The sequence below is a fragment of the Cinclus cinclus genome, chromosome 2 (genome assembly GCF_963662255.1).
Source record: "Cinclus cinclus chromosome 2, bCinCin1.1, whole genome shotgun sequence".
In the NCBI taxonomy this organism is placed as follows: domain Eukaryota; kingdom Metazoa; phylum Chordata; class Aves; order Passeriformes; family Cinclidae; genus Cinclus; species Cinclus cinclus.
The window spans coordinates 68335704-68352992 of record NC_085047.1 but is presented as its reverse complement, the minus strand read 5'-3'; positions in this window follow the sequence as shown (position 1 = coordinate 68352992).

Genomic DNA, 17289 nt, shown 5'->3' with positions numbered 1-17289 from the left:
GTTTGGATTTCCTCACGAAGGCTTATGCATTCTAATTAGCAAGTTGCTAATAACATTTGCTGATCGCTTTTCAGGATTCCAATTTCCCTTTTGTTTCTAATTTTTTATGTTTGTCAGAAAACTAATAAAGTGGAAAGCAAGTTCAGAGGAAGAGGATACAGAGCAGAAATCATACCATTCTCCTTCAGTATCAGCTACGCAGAGAGTAAAATCAAGCCACTTGAAGAGTCCAAGTCCTTTCATGACTTAAGTATAATTAAAAACAAAAAAGACACCAACAAGCCCCTCCTTGTTCTTGCTTAACATTTCCAGCATTCAGATTCTGCTTCCCTTACTAGCTTGTGTGGTGGAAGCATATGTTGGCAAGGGTGCCATTCATTACTGTAACCTTCTGACAGTAGGCACAGGATACTCATGGTCTCCAACTCTGAGTTTCTTAAGAGGTCAGCAGCTGCAGGGATGACTGGGACATGGAAGGATGAGAACGATGGCTGTAAAGCTGAGCAGTGCACAGCAGTGGAGGTGGTGTGGACAATGGAAAGACGAGTACAGATGAGTGCAGGAGAAGGATGCAGGGCACACATGCTGCTTCCTCAGTTTGACTGGAGTTGGGAGATGCAGGAGTACATCCGAACCTCACTCTGGTTCGTCAAAAAAACCCCCATTGCAACCTCTGGGAAATGCTTTGTAAATGGGACGCAGGCTTGCTCACTGCTAAGCATAGTCCACAAAAGTCATAGTTATGATAGCTAAAATTGCCTCTGTTCATTTTAATTCTGCCTAATGTTCAAGTAGGGAAGCTCAGGATTGCCACCTCAGGCTGCAGTCTGGTCTGTAACTCCCACGTCATTAAAGCTTCTCTGAAGCTGTAGTGTTTAACAAATGCTGCTCCTTCAATTTCTGGCCAGGTTTCTGAAGAGATTTTCCATTCCTTACAAACTCCAACAAAGAAAGTATACTGAGAGGTAGAAACATTTCTTCCAAAAGAAAATAAAAGATCTTACAGTCAGTGAAGCAAAAAGCTGATACATATAATGCAAGCTCACTTTCCTGTCACCTCAAGAATGCTTTCCTGAGTGCCACAGATACAATAATCCAAATATGGTGCTTTCTCTTTTTTTGCCATTTATTGAGATGTTTTGTTGTGGCAAGGTTTGTGAAGTTTTGAATCGTATCCACAACCATAAGCGCTGCACTTAGACCTTTTAAAAATGCAGTGGCAATACCCATGAGTATTTTTTGTGTCCATTTAATGGGTACCAAAAGCCTCACTTGTTGTTAATAGGACTTTATGAGTAGCACATTGACCTCAGTCTTTCTTGGTGGACCATTCAGCTTAACAGAACTTCTCAGGCTGACCTAATTTGAAGATGAGCCCCCAGGGGTAAGACCCATTGGACTTATTTTACAAGTCTGCTAACTAAGTGTCGAAGCCCAAACTAGTCACCCTAAGCTTCCAAGAAGAGAAATAAGTCATTCCAGAGGATGATTTATCTGGCATGTTTCAGGATTAAATTAATCACTATCTAGAGTTGCCTGTTTTTCTTTTTTTTTTTTTAGTATAAAGGGAGCTTGCAATGACAGGTTTTAGACATACATGCTAGACTTCTAAATGTGTAAAATAGAAACTTAAACTCCGTCTTGAATATCAGCATGATCATTTAAATATAGAAGCTTAGAGGAAATGGAAGTAATCAAGTAGAACAGTATAAATTCTTTCTTTTAATTAACAAGTAGTGGACACACTTTATGTTTAAAAACCCTTTAAGGTAAACTTGATCCCCTTTTTAAAAAAAGGCAGATTTTCTGTGGCTTTTCCTTGTAAATGAGTTGCCAATCTCTGCTCCAACAGGGCTATTAACAAATCACTTTTTTTTTTTCTGAAAGGTGATTAAGTTTCTTAAAAACTTCAAACAATTTCTAGTGCTTGCCTAAATTGTCTAGCCATAAGCTTCTGCTGATGAGGGATTCTAAGTACTGATTTGACATTCTGTAAAACTGAAGTAGCAGAAGCCTCCAGATATGAGTAATCAAAACATTTCAGGAGAGATAATGGTTGAGGGAATAGATCTGCCACTAATATATGGAAAACTTTTAATAATCAAAGGTGGTTTTAGATCCTTTGCTCTCTGCTGGGTGTTTCCATACCCTTACCTTCTCTGAATGCTAGTAAACTGTTCATGCCATGAAGCTACAAAGGGTGAAATTTTCATGTGGGTAGAGGGAGAGGAGGGGGATCAATTCTCTCTGGCTTTCTTTTTCAGACTGATTTTTTTGGCTGTAACCTGGCAAAATCAACAACACAAGGCTTTGCATGTCCAGCTGTACCCTATAAAGGTTAGAACATCTCCTTTCTTTCTAGGTTTAGAAGAAACCCAAAAAGTAGGATGGTGTATAGGTTCAAGTTTTAGTAATACTTGAATTCTAAATTAAAACTCACTGGAATCAAAGAAAGAACTAGTGTTTCATAAATACTACAAGGATTTTCATTTATTTATTTTGATCATTTGTTATATTGCTTTCAAATGACATTTTTTATAAAAAGTAAAATAACTGAGCATTTTTAAGCTTCACTATTTCTCCAATTCAAATAATTTGAGGTATCTCAGTTGTTTCCTTTTAATACCCTGTTTATAACTAGTGAGAAAGAGGTACAGCTAACAGTTAGCAACTTTCTGCCCACAATCAGAAGAGCTAATGATTCACACATGAGGGTTTAGGGAATTCTCCTTTATTCAAACATAGTTCCTAAAGTTTTAGTTCAGATAGTAAGGATTTGTATTTTGCTGAATAATGCCAGATTTTTTTGCGCTATTCTCTCTTACCCCTCTTACCTCTTACTCTAAATAAGTTCATTAAGAAATACAGAAAAGCAGTAGCAAGAATTTTGTTATGGTGTTATAGGCAGCCTTATTATTCTTTTAGTGCCTTACAATACATTATTAAATAATCTTTGGTGCTTTACAGTACAATAGCAAAAAGAAGGAATAAAGGAGTAAAATATTTTTAGTGTCTTCTTCTGTATTCGTAGTTATTTTCTAGCCCTTTAATACAGAACTAACTTATAGAAAAGCAGATTAATTAATGCTTGTGCAGCATTTTGAGGAGTCAAAATACCTTACAAGATACAGGTTATGTTAACAAGAGATTTGGACACTTGCAATAATATGAGGATCCTCTGACTTAAATACAGCACTGAAAATTGTATGACCTGATAGATAAAAATCAAAACCTGAATATGAAAACATCAGAAGATCCACAGGTGATGCAGTTTTTAGCTATTCTTAATGTTGCAAGCTGAGCCCACAGTATGCTTAAATTTTTCACAAGATATAGTTACGAATAGTTAAGTTTTTCCTCTAGACACAGGGTGATATCTGAGTATCCATGATGGACTAACACAAATAATTTAATATTTGTTTCCTCCCCTCACTCCCTAGAGAAATGTTCGTCATTGGGCTGCTTGATTACCTCTTACATTTTTTTGCACTTACATGGCTCTCCATCTTGGTAACGCCTGCACTGCCGAACCTCAGCTTATAAGGAGTTACAAACACACCAGCTTGACACAACCATTAAGTAACCACATTTTCATGCTCTCAGAAAAGCAGAAATAGAGCTTAGTCATAGAATAAGCCCTGCCAGAGGATTACATTTCTGTAAGACATCCAAGCCTGAAGAATGGGATTGTTGCTCTTTCTTGGCACTGGGGACATCTGTTTATGAATCTTTAGAACTCATCCTGGTCATCATGAAACAATCGATTGTCTTTGTCCAAAGGTGGTTAGAATTCCTTTTTTGTAATAAACAAACCAGGATTTTAACAAAATTTCTTCAATTTACTTGTGGATGAAAAGAATTTTTGAATTTTGTTTGTTTGTTTTTCAAGATTCCTTCAGTAGAAAGCCAGGCATGCCTGCATTCCTAGAATAGTTGTTTATTGTGTGATGCAAACTGGGAAAAATAATTCAGTGGAAATTAAAGTATGAAGTATTCATCCATTTTGCCCTTCCTTGACCAAAGTTTCCCATAGAATATAATGGACTATATCTTCCTAGAAATTGTATTTTATTTGATAGTTTTTACCATCAAGCTTTGAGACTTCAAGAGAATAAACGGGAATAAACCACTCCAATGTATTTATAGGAAGTGAACTTTCCTATACACCTTCACTTCATTTCTAGTTCCCCACAATATCAGCTCTCCAATGCACAGCTGGCTGAACTATTCCATAGGGGCTGCCTCACCAGTCCCAAACATGACATAAAAAGGAGGAAGAAACAGTTTTCGAAGATAAGCCACAGGGATGACAAACTTACTGCAGAGTTCCCAAGGGACATAGCCATTCTCCAACATATCATACAACTTTTCTAAGCCCTTTCTTATCTTACTGGTATGTTGACAGTATCTGAAATGCATTTGTACCTCTCTTCCACACAAAGCCTTCAGTGCCTGCCAGCAGCCAGGTGGCTACCAATATATATTGCTTTGTGCTAGGTGTGCTGTAAGTGAATCCATAAAAAAAGTTTCCATAAAAAGCCTCCTAAAGCAGCTGCGCTTCCCTTTGTCTAGGTCTGGCTGCCCTTAGAGTATATCTGCTTTTTCTCTCCTCCTTGGAGAGCAGTGGTGGTGGTACGGTGACCATGGGGATGTTGAACAGGATGGTGGTTTCCTTGAGCAGCTTTGTAACTCTGGTGACTGAGGTGCTCCTTCAGCTAAGCAGAGGAGGCAAAGATCTGGTTGAATTGTCAGACTGTCAGATTTCTCAGCAATGGTAGTGGTGACAGAGGGTATAAGTAGCTATTTTTGTTTTAGAACTGATTCAGCTGCAGTAGCTGCACTGTGGCACACCAACTCATCCAGCCATCCCACCCCTCTTCTCCTCCTTTAGGCACTGAAGGGTTAGTTACAGTTGTCAGCCCTATCTTTCTCTTTTCCCCTATCCCTTGCCACCTCCCTTTAACTCTGTAGGCAGCTCAGCCAACTCCATCCTCTGTAGTGTCACCTGCCGCACGCAGATAGTGACAGGAGCAGATACCACTGCAGGCAGTGACATCCTTCTGTGTCAGGCAGAGTCTCCTAATCAGAGCACACAGCCCTGTGCAGTGCAGACGTCTAATTGTTTACCTTCCAATTTTTTCTGTCCTAGGAAGACAGTGCTCCTAAGAACAGACCATCAATTGAAGCCCTGGAAAGACCTGGAAAGACCTGGAAACTTGCCATTTATATCCAACCTGATTACTGGTCAGTGGTCCAGGGACTGAGGCACAGCTGCTGAGAGAAGCAGGTTCTACATGTCTGAGCTCTTAACCTCCCTTCCCTTTGCTCTCTAGTTTGTGGTTATTCTCTGACATAGCCTTAAAGTGTAATGCTTAGTCTGAAAGGCTGACATTAGGAACAGCAACAACAATACTTAGCAATAATCTATTGCATTTCTAGAATGTTTGCTGCCTACAGACTTAAAATACTTTGAGAAAAACTTGTATTGTCAGTATCCTTATTGTAGAGGTCAGATCCCTGTAAAAGAGATTAGATAATAGTTCCTCATCTCCTTTCTGTTCCTTTAAACTATTCTAAAAGCAAGAAAAGAGTCTGAGAGAGAGGCATGAGGGGGAAGGTGTGGGAAGGTGTGGGAAGGTGTGGGAAGGTGTGGGAAGGTGTGGGAAGGGAAGGGAAGGGAAGGGAAGGGAAGGGAAGGGAAGGGAAGGGAAGGGAAGGGAAGGGAAGGGAAGGGAAGGGAAGGGAAGGGAAGGGAAGGGAAGGGAAGGGAAGGGAAGGGAAAGTGGATGAAGCTCAGCCTTGTCTTTAGGACTTGAGTCACAGGCAAAAGAAATGGAATTATATTGAGCCAAATGAATAAAGGTTTAAATTAAAGTAATGCAGTTAATATTGATTCACATAGACTGATGGTAAGGAATTCTTGTCAAACTAACCCAACACATACTTTTTTTGTAATGCTAGAACTCTGCTGGAGGTAATTATATTTGCATTGGCTTCTCTGAGGCATTTGATTTGAAGGTATACAATCTTAAAAAAGTGAAAACAAGAGAAAATCTACACAATGGATGTTAAATGGAGTAAATGCTGGTTAATTATCATTTAAATATGTGAGTAAGAAGTCATCACTAAGGAAGTGGCATACAGAGGATCCTGAGTGGATCTGCTCTCAGGCTTTAAAATGCTTTTTATCAGTGCAACATTTTAACTCTTGTGAAATGAACATTGCCTCCTAGTAATTACACCTGTAGCTGATCTGAAGATTAGGGAGCAGCTAATAATGAAAGAGATGGATAGGTGAGATTGGGCTGTTTTAATTTACTGGCAAATTAGCTGGAAGAAAAACATTCTGTTTTTAATAGATGAGGTTGTGATAATTGATATGTAAGAAAACAGAAAGCAGACCACAATTATCAGATGGTATGAGGACAGTATGTAGCTGTCAGTTGGGAGATGGAGATGAAGACTAACTTGAATATTTAGGGCTGGACTGCCAAGTTGTCTGAAAGAATAAAAACTGGAGAAAGGTACCTAAATAAGAATATAGTCCATGACATTCCTAGAAAATCTGAAAGTTATCTGCATTTATTTACAAATGCATAAAAGTATATTTAAGAACTCATATATGCACATTTCCAAACACAGAGGGATATGAGAAAATCAACAAGGTGAGGAAATGAGGGAAAAGGCAGGTCAAACACTCACTTCAAAGTTGTTTTACATTCTGTTTAAATTCTTAGTTAAATTCCAGAAATCATCAAGATTTCCCCCAGCCTCCCAGATATCTTTGACAATCACTTGTTTTGAAGGTGTTGAGATGCTCTAGTTAATATCTCTTTGGTTCTTTTATCACTACTAGAATATTCAGACCAGTTCATTTGCAAACTCCTTTAAAAGACTGGTGAGAAAACAAAAACAGACACAAGAGAATAACACAAGGACTAGAAAACATGTTTTATAATGAAAGACTCAAGGGCCTTAGTAAATTTAACTTATTGAAGGAAACTTAAGTTTTGGTTTGATCAGCCCATATGTCACCAATGGAAATGTTGATCAACAAGGGCTGTTAAAATTACTGTCTATAATACAGTAATGGAACATTTCCTTTATATCAAATCAAACTAGGAAAGCAACAAAATTAGTTAATGGTGCAGGGCAAATGATAGAACACATAACCAAGGATTATGGGTACATTTCTCAACTATGAGGATTTTTCAATCAGTATGGGATGGCTTTCTAAAAAGCCATTTCTACATTTTCTCTGGCTGATCTCTAAGTCAGATCTGAAATGGCAGTTAGTTTAATTGAAATTCTGTGAACAGAATATTAAAGGAATGCCTTATGTAATGACATTTGAACACCACAAGAACTGCCTAGGCCTCTGTTCAGCAAGTGGCTTCTGAAGCTGAGTGAACATAAGTGAGGGTCAGTGCCTTCAAGAGACAACCAGACCCACAAAAGGACAGGCAGAGCTGGGACCTTGGCATCCAGAACAGCAATGTCTTTTCTTTGGTCCATTATATCTCAGCTGTACTTCTACAGTCAGTGATTCTTAACCTAAGGATCTAAGGCAGCCCTATTTCAAATATCATTGCCAACTACTGCAGTGGGTATTGAAGCAACAAAAGGCAACTCCCATTTATGCCACATTTCTCCTTTTCTAATAAATGTTATGTCTCTTTATTGCACCTAGAATTTCAAACACCTGTCTCTCTCAGCTTTCCTAAGACTCTACCAAACTATGTATAAAAATAATAACCTCATAAAGCAAACACAAGATGAAGAAGTAGTAAAGAATTACAAAAATGAATGTCATAAAAAGTTAAACTAATCCCCTGAGCAGAAGAGGACTTCATTTTTCAAAAGTATGTCTGACTACGCTAAAGAATTTGCAGTTTTAAATCCCTTCATGGCAGTCACTTTGCCAACAGACAATAAAGCTGCAATTTAAAACTGCATTAATCTTCTGCAAAAGGCAGCAGAGAACTTTCAGTGTGCTTTTAAAATCATCCTTTTTCTTGTAGTACCAGCTACTCTGTGAGGGGGGGAAAAAACGGCCATTAAAACTTTCAATTATCAGGATGGGGCAAATATTATTTTTTTTCTCCCTCCTACTCCATCATGTCTTCCCTTTTGCCCTTTATGTCCCTTTATGTCTGAAGGCATACCTGCATATTTGTTCACCCCTCTCAGTGCTTGAGCTATGTAATGCATCTGAACGTCTTCAAGACCCAACATGACTCTCCCTAGTTATGTCCCAGCTCAAGACCAGGAATTTCTGTCCATGTAATAGATGTTCAATTTGCTTATGCCTTGTCTTCTGTTTTTCTATGCCCTGAATAATCTGATCTAGTGAAAGGTGTCCCTGCCCAAGGCATGGAGGTTGGAACTAGATTATCTTTGAGTTCCCTTCCAACCTAAGCCATTTTCTGATTCTATGATTCTATCTTTTTAGGCACTGAAGTCTCTGAGAAAAGGGTTCATGTTGCTTTTGTGTATGAGCAAAAAGCTCCTTGTATCTCTCCTCATATGTCCTGCATATACCTGAATATAAGAGTCAAGAGGTGTTTAATAAGGATGGGGGAATAAAAAGAAATAAAACTAAAAAGGCTTAATATACCAGGGGAAATATTTGAGATAAGAAAGAACATCTTTGACTGGGTGCTATTAAGGAGCCCATATGTTCCCTCCTATGGTGTCCTGTGACTGAGGTGTAGGACTCTCACATTTACTGTTTAAGGATTCAGAAGCTTATCTAGAAGTCTATATTCTCTGCTTGTCATTATCACAGTTGCTGAGTGCCTTACAGGCTGTAATGTACCTATCCTCACTCAGAATAACTCTATAAGTTAGATAGCACTCCTGCCACTCTTTTTTTTTTTCTCCCCAGAGCCAAAATCAGTCTCATAGAGTTAAAAATTTTTGAAGATGAAGAGAAGCTCACTTCACCTTTCAGTAATTACATTTTTGGTACCTGCTCCCTGTGAATAGCTCTACTATCCATCATTTTCAACAGCCCCTTGATCTGAAACACAAGGAAGAGGCCATCTTGCCTGGGGTCAGGAAAAATCCTGCTTCACTAAGCTGAATATTAGGATTACATTAAAAAACCCCATGATGATTAATCAAGATGTCCAATTCTCTTAAGCCTCCTGGAGGTGGTGTACTGGCAAGGCAGCATTAGCAGATCCTTGAAAGCCCCTCTCAAGTATGACTTTTAATTTTTTTTGTTAAAAAAGCAACAGCAAAAATCCCAGTGATTTTTACTAACATAATTATTATCTTATGATACTGTTTTCTTCCATGCATCACTGATTTCCCCTTATATATGCACTGCGGACTTGTAAAGTAACTGTTAGATGGAAAACAACAGAACAAAAAAAAAAAAAAAAACAAAAAGAGCATCCAAAATTTATCCCTGAAATTCAAAGAACAGTTGCCTTGTGATGTGCCATAGTAGGAGAGACCAAAAGGCATGAACACTTCTGAAATGTTCAGTATCACAATAAAGTTCTTGGAAAATAACCAGCTCAGATTCCTTGCTTTCAGAGTATGAGTGCCCAGCGACTTCAGCGAAGCAGTGTCTTTGCAGAAGTTTCACTCTCTTGCCTCACTAAAATATGTTAAGTCATTATTTTGTTGTGAAAATTCAGGCAACCACAGTGACTGTTTCCTTTGAGTGTTTATAATAAATTAGACAAGTAATGGCAACATATGGAGCCTTATAGATGGCAAAGAAAAGATGAAAAGACAATTCCTATTATTTGGTTTATCAAGCCATGAAGGAGAAATGTCTGTGCCTGTTGCTTGGCAGGAAAGGAGGAATGCATGCTGATTCTTCAGTAAAAAGAGACGTTTACATTTTTGTATGTTGGGGCATTTGCTCCTTTAAAGGTAATTCACTAAAGCAATTTTAATGTTTTTTCCACGCATAAGGAAAAAAACAGAAGGCTTACAGATTTTCTTCTTTAGCATGATCTTTTACTACAAGGCTTTTACTGTTATGCTTTATTAGTAGATTGGAGGCTAGGGGAGCTCATTTATACAGCTTATGCAGACAGATCTGGACTTCCATCTGTGCTGATTGAAAAATCAGAAATGTGGTACAGTTATGTGTTTTGGTATGAATTCCCTTGACTGTATTCATGGATCAATGAGCCCTGCAGAGACACAGAGCTAAGTGCTGAGATGATCTGGGCCAGACTATCAAAATAAATTTCATCCAGAGTTGAGTTGAAAGGTGATGTGATGCTATGTGGCTGTGTAACTACCTAGGCAAGCATCTTCACTATGTACATTGTCTTTCATTAGAAGTATCTATTTCCAGTGCAGTCCCAAAAGCCTAGAAATATGAAAAATGGAACTGGGCTTAACAGTCCCCCTTTCAACCAGATTGTTTAAACCCCTGGTAAGTGTATTCAATTTAATAAAAATTTCCTTATAATATAAAACAGGCATTCAGAAATAAATAAACATTTTACACATTACCGTTCTGAGTGAGGGAGAGAGGGGACTGTTGTACTTTGGGAAGAGAACACAGTAGTACCTCAGCAGGTCTCTAAAGTCAAAAAGGAGATAGGAAAGAAAAGGGGGCAGTAGTATAAGTAGTATAATAGATATTCTTTTTTCAGATCTAATAAATGGCTTCTGTGTTAAATGCACCTGTTAGACATAATCAGACAAAGTGTGTTTTGCAATTACATTGGGAAAATCAAAATAAAGTTTTGTGAAGTTTTGCCCGGTTTGCAAAGAAAACAGCAAATCCCTGAACATTACTTCACTCCTTAGGTTAGCTTGACAGAGAAGGCTTAAGAACTAGAGCTGGATCTTGAGCTTGCAAAGTAGCCAGAGAGGAGAAACAAGTAGTGTCTGATAAGGCTTTTCATGGAAACTGTTTAACATGCTTAGAGTTACATTGTGCTAGAAAACTGGTGAGAAAGGTTGAAAGGACAGCAGTGGTGGAGCATCTGAACTTCTACATATGCAATACTTGCCAAGAAAATCAAAAGTCTGAGAAATAAAGTGCATGTTTTACTGCAATCCTATAAAACAGTTGTATGTTATTTTTAATGGATAGAAGCATTCTAGAGAATAGCTAAGATGCTTGCTTAACAGTAAACAATTTAGTAGTAGAAGACTATGGTTGTGATTTCTGAGGCTGACAAAGCATTTTGTTTTAAACAGGCAAGTTTTCTACTGCAGGGAATATTTCTTTTTCCCCAGAACAGCCTCTGGGCAAGGCTCTAAATGACCCAATAACATGTTTTATATCTTTGTATTTGTATAGCTTCAGTGTAGTCTTACCTGAAGAGCTGTTTTGTCTTTACAACTCTCTCTGAGGTGGTGAAATAATATTTGTACAGATATATACATGGAGATGAGACACAGATGCACCAGAGATCCAAAAAAAGAACTTCACTCTTACAGTCCCACAGACTATGCTGCCTACAATATTGGTACCTGGACGGGTCGAATGACTAACTTTACACTGAGAACCTGGGGAAAGCTACAGACATCAGATGGGATAACTAAAACATTCAGAATACAACCATCAGATAAGAGGACATGAGACACTAACACTGGCCCCTAGAAAAATGCTGAGCAGAAAGGAGTACTATAAAGCACATAACTACACAGGATTTTAAAAATTATTTCCTGTGGGGATATCACTTGTATTTTCTTGTAATGGTGTAGTCCTGCTCTAATTCAAAATATCCAGATGTTGAATCTGAGTTTGTTTCATCTCACTGTGTAAATGTCCTGCTAACCATGCTTCAGACTGTGCAGAGAAGAACTTTAAATATAGTAGGATAGTGACAGTAAAGATTAGAGCATAATACATAGCTAAGACTTTAGAGAAATCAGTTGGCTATGGAGAATTTCCAAGTCCTTTTCAAAGAGTACTTATTCTATCAAAAGGTTACTTTATTGGGTGTGGGAAGCAAAATCAGTCTGAAAGCTTAGGTATTTCTGCACATAGGATGAAAGAGAAACAAAGCACCGGTCTTGTAGAAGTTCGCAGAACTGCAGGGCTGAATAAAAACATGGAAATCTTCATCCTAATGACACTTTTATGATCATATAAATTCAGATGAAGATAGGAACAAAAAACATGCCTGAGAATATTTGGGCTAGCACTACAGTGATGATTAAATATTACAATGTTTCAGCTTAATCCTGCATGTGCCTAGGCACTTGTTTGGCCCTATACAGCATCTCAGCTACATGTCGTCCTACTTACACATCATTCCAATCTGCTGAGTTGCTGATTTTTGAATAAGTTGAGGAACAAGGCTGTTAATATATGTAAGTATTAGCAGGACTGGGCTGAGAACTGTCCAAGTAAATACCCAACTTATACTCTAAACTGGACAGATGGATATGATATGCTTTTGGCAGACTTTTGCATTTCCTCCTCAAACAGGTCGCAATTGTTTGTAAAACAGGAGTTTATTGCAGTATTCATTTAAATGATTTATTTTTCCTGTGGTTAGAGTTATAACTCATTTGCTCCACTTCCAGTCAGTATTTTCTTCCCTCTATTTTTTCCCAAGTTGTTTATATATGTATATATATTCCTTTACATAAATAAATATAAATGCTCTATCCCAAATACTTATGTTTTCCCATGAACAGTTTATGCTCTTCTATCAAAGTCTTTAGATAAAAATTAGAAAGATATTAAATCTTAGCTGACCTCATTGCATTTTGCCATGAAGATTGCATTCTATCATATTACACTATGTTGAATATTGTGAAAAAAGAATCATGAGAGCTGGTAAAAGCAGAATGTGTAGTATTTACTACATACATACTTAATAAATCTGTGAAGAAATATTAGACAGAGTAGATAAATATAGGTCAAAGATTTGTTCTTCTCATTTTTCTTTTTTTATTATTTCATATAAAGGAGGATCATGGCATGGGGCTGTTCCTTGATTATAATTACCTTTTCCTGATTATAGATCTGGGGTGATCCCACATGACTTAGGGTGCCCTCTCTGCTACTTCACACTATACCAGTGTGGGAGCCAATCCAGTAGTGCTGATGCAAATTTAGAAATGTTTTTAATGTCATCTTCTCTCTCGCTAGTCACCTGAATAAATCCTATAGAATTTGCAGTAAATTATCTTGATTTTGTTCAACTATGCAGCTGTAAGTTATTACTCATTTGCCAGCAGCTGCCTTGAATTTCTACAAAAAATAATGGTTTCACCATTTTGACTTTGGTCATACTCCTCTGCCATTGGATGGAGATACCAGCCAGAATTTGTCTCTGGTGATCAGCAATAGCAGAACTTCAAGGACTTGAAGGACAGATTATAAAAGCATGTTTTTAGTAGATTTGGTTAGAGGAGAGAACTGTGAGTTGGTATCTTTATTGCTGTTTTTAGTCTCAGCTGAAGTCAATGAAAGGCCTCCCATTAATCTACCTGCGAAATGGATCTGGCCCTACATGTCTTTCTGTGCACTTGGAAAAGCTGTTTCTTGCACAGGGATTCCTGTCTTTCAGATGAGACAAAATGAAGGGGTGTCAGAGTACTTTCCCTCACTTTGAAATCTGCAGTAAACCAAGTGTCTGCAAGTTTTGCTTCAATGCAAACACTTTTCTGTAAACCTAATGCATTGATGAAAACAGCCATGCAAGCAACTTAATGCCATTGATACTGAATGCCAGCTTTAAAAAATTAGCTGTAAAAGTTCCTACCATTTGCATCTGGTTCTGAATTAAAGAAAATGAGACTGACCCATGGAAGCAGCTGTAGTTTTTGGCAGTACTGTTTTTCATTAAATAACAGTTCCACATCCCTTCCATATCTTACAGCACCAGATGACTCAGTTTCTTGCCTCTGCCCTTAAAGACACATTGATATATTTAAAATACCTATGTATAATCAAAAAGATCCATTTTTTCCAATACATGGGAATTCAGAAATAATACATGCTCCTTCTTCTTCAGAGAAATCTGTGAGTATGGAGATGTGCTGGTGACCCCATTTCCTTTGCACAGGTGAGAAGATGAAAACAGGATGCTGTGGAAAAACTTGAATTGCCATATTCTACCTCTCCTGAAGAGAAGCAACATCAGTTTTCAAAACTGTCTTTATTGTGCACCAAAAGCAGAACAATAGATGAAGTACTAACCCCACAGTACTGCCATGTTTATAACTAATTTTTCAGTTTTCTGGCAATTCTAAATTTATTTTATGTTAACCTGTAAAATAATTTGTCTTACAGAGTACTCAGCTAGCTAAAAGCAAGAGGAAAAACAATTCCAGTACTGAATAATGCATTTCTTCAAAGCAGTGGGTATTTTGTTGTATAGTTTACATAGTGTTTTAAAGAAATGTAAATTTTTAAAAGTTAATTTTGGAAATTTTTGAAACAGTATGTTTTGGGTTTTTTTCAGGCTAGTTAGGATTTTTAACCAATTGATTTTGTACCATGTTTGTTCATCAAAATGTAGAAAAAAATAAGACTTACTGGGAAAAATTTCTTATACCATCCACAGGCCAATCAAGCAGTTTTAGTTACAGGAATGAATCTTCATCAGAGCTGATCATATAAGTGCCCCTCTCAAAACATCTGTGGCTACAAAGCTCATAACATACCCTTTTCAATATTCTATTACTTTTTCCATATAATATTCCCATAACTACAAGAACTGCTAACATCAGAATAGACCAGGTCTCCAGCGCAGGATGTCTTTACACATCTGGGTTCTTCTTACATATTTGAAAAAATGAATGAAAAGAAGAAGGAATCAGTGTCAACAGATCTCCCAGCTTTGCATGATTCACTAAGGGAACTAGATATTCCTACTGCAAGTGGCTCAAAAGCTGTATATGGGTAATTGTGCTATTTCCAGCTTTGTGGCGTTAAACAGAGAAAAGTAGCTTTGCTATTCATCTTATTTGGTAATCCTTTCTAAATTATGGGAATATATATGAATCTAAAATGAGGGACTGTGCTCTTTTAGCTTCCCAATTTTCTGCCTACATGTTCCTCTTTAGCCAACAAAATATGAAGAGCGGGATACACCTCGCCTGATCTCACAAGACTAAAGATGAGGAACCTATTCAAAGGTAGTCTCTGCGGGCTTCCTTTATAATTAATAGAAAGACATAGGTGCTTTCACAGAAGGATTCATTTCAGATGAATTGTTCTGATGCCTATATTACAATGAGACGAATAGCCTTCTGAAGGTGCCTGCATTTTTCCATTGACTTAAAAGGGATCCTAGTGTGACTTAGATGCCTGAGGTAAATGAGATTAATTCTACCTCGAACCAAAAGGGACAATATGGTTTCTGTATATGCACTTAGACTTAAACAAGACTAAGGAAATTTCTATTACAGATCAATAATTTCTGACACTACATATTTTCTGAAGAATATATTTATAAACATGTGCTTAAAGTATTTCTTAGTAACTATTATAGATTAGAAAATAAGAGAACAGAACCTTTCCCACCCTGTCCCCAACAGGATGCTTTTGAACATCTACATTTACATTTTTCTTGACTGACTGAGCCAATTACTAGAATGCAGGAAAGCAGTGCTGAACTCCAAGGGGGGTAGGATCATCCAAAAAGAATGTCCCTAACTTCTATAAAAGGAAAAACGATGATTTGATTAGTACACTTTTGTAGTCAGACTAGGATGCCAGGGTGAACGAATGAATACCATTTTTGAAATGCTATGCATATATCCTAACCTGGGAAGCACCTAACAATGGATGCAATTACCTTTTATGTGATGGCATATCATTAGTTTTCACTTAATTGTCACCTGAGTCACTTGACAAAGATTTATTTGATGTTTAATACCACAAGCCAAGCTCTGAAATACTTGTGAATTAGAAAGAACTGTACCTTTCCAGGGACAGGAACTGCTGAATCTCATTGCGAAGGTTTAATCACACATAGATTTTCAGTGTACTGTTATTTCTAAGAGATGGTGAAGTAACAAAGTGTGTACTTCTGAGTAGAAATGTCAAACAAAGAATGAATCCCAGAGCTGTCTTTTTTCAGACAGTGGGAGAGGGGGAACAGTGTATGCATGCTGCCAGAAGTGCTAAAATAAATGCAAACTGATAATTACAGTGTACGCAGATTGACATTTTTTATAGTCACAGTGTATATACTAGCAAAATATAAATGCAATACTGTTAATGCAGTTTAGCTCTCCCTCACTGTTCCAGCCTCTCCCAGCAGTTGGGGTCAGCAGTAAGGACATGGAGTGCACGAAGCATGGCTGGCCACAGCAAGACCCAGATGCTAAGCTAGGGATGATATCTTTTCAGTAGCTGCATCTGGCTCGTTGGCAGGCTCTACAGGCGGATCTGCTGGCAGACCTGGATTTGCCTCTGGGTCTGTCATCTGTCATGTTGTTACGCTGTTGATGGGCTGTCTCTGCTGCCTTGCCCTCCCAGGCTGCATTTGCCTTTCAACCACTTTTGCTGCTGAGGATTATGTGCTGTTCCAACGTTTGGGGACAAGGGGATGGCAGTACATTGCTAAGACGTGTAGTTCAGAGAGCAAGATCAGGACAGCATTCTCAGAGTCAGAAATATGCTCGGCACACGCACATTAATGCATGTTTTAAAAAACAGCCTTGCAGGTTTGGAATTCACTAGCAGCCCATTTGTTATGCTTTGCTGCTGGTTAGTAATTTGGGGCTCTGGTGACTTATGCACCTTTGCTTTTAATTATGACACTTTCGTTTCAGGATATACCTGATGATGACATATACAATTGTTGATTAGCAAAGCAGAGGCCTTAATGAGCAGGGGGTAGCTTAGAGAGCTGGCTGTAAAAATAATACGAAATGTATCATTGATTTCTCCATTCTCTGCTGCATGGTGCATAATAACTCGGAGAAAACCAGTTAAAATAAAATATTAATGGGCTAGCAGTACTGGGAAAACAGCTCACTGTTAACATGCTCAGTAGTGAGAGAAAATTACAGGTTTCATTGTGTATGCTGCACCATCTGCCTACACAGAGAGCTGAAGCCGTAGGCTCTCCCGGGGGAAATAGCTGTGGATAAGTTATTCAATTAGAACAGTATTATTGGCCAGCTACCTTGGAGAATTGGGTTGATGATGTTGTGATTATCCTGCTCCACATTCCTTCATGTCCCAGACAGGCTGCATCGCTTTGCAACTTCCTTAAGTGCTCACTCAACTGTACAGTAGGTGAGCAATTGAAACAGGGAATATCAGGGACGCCTGAAAGAAAATCAATTTTGAATGAACTTTCTCTGCCTAGCCACAGCCTACGTATTCTG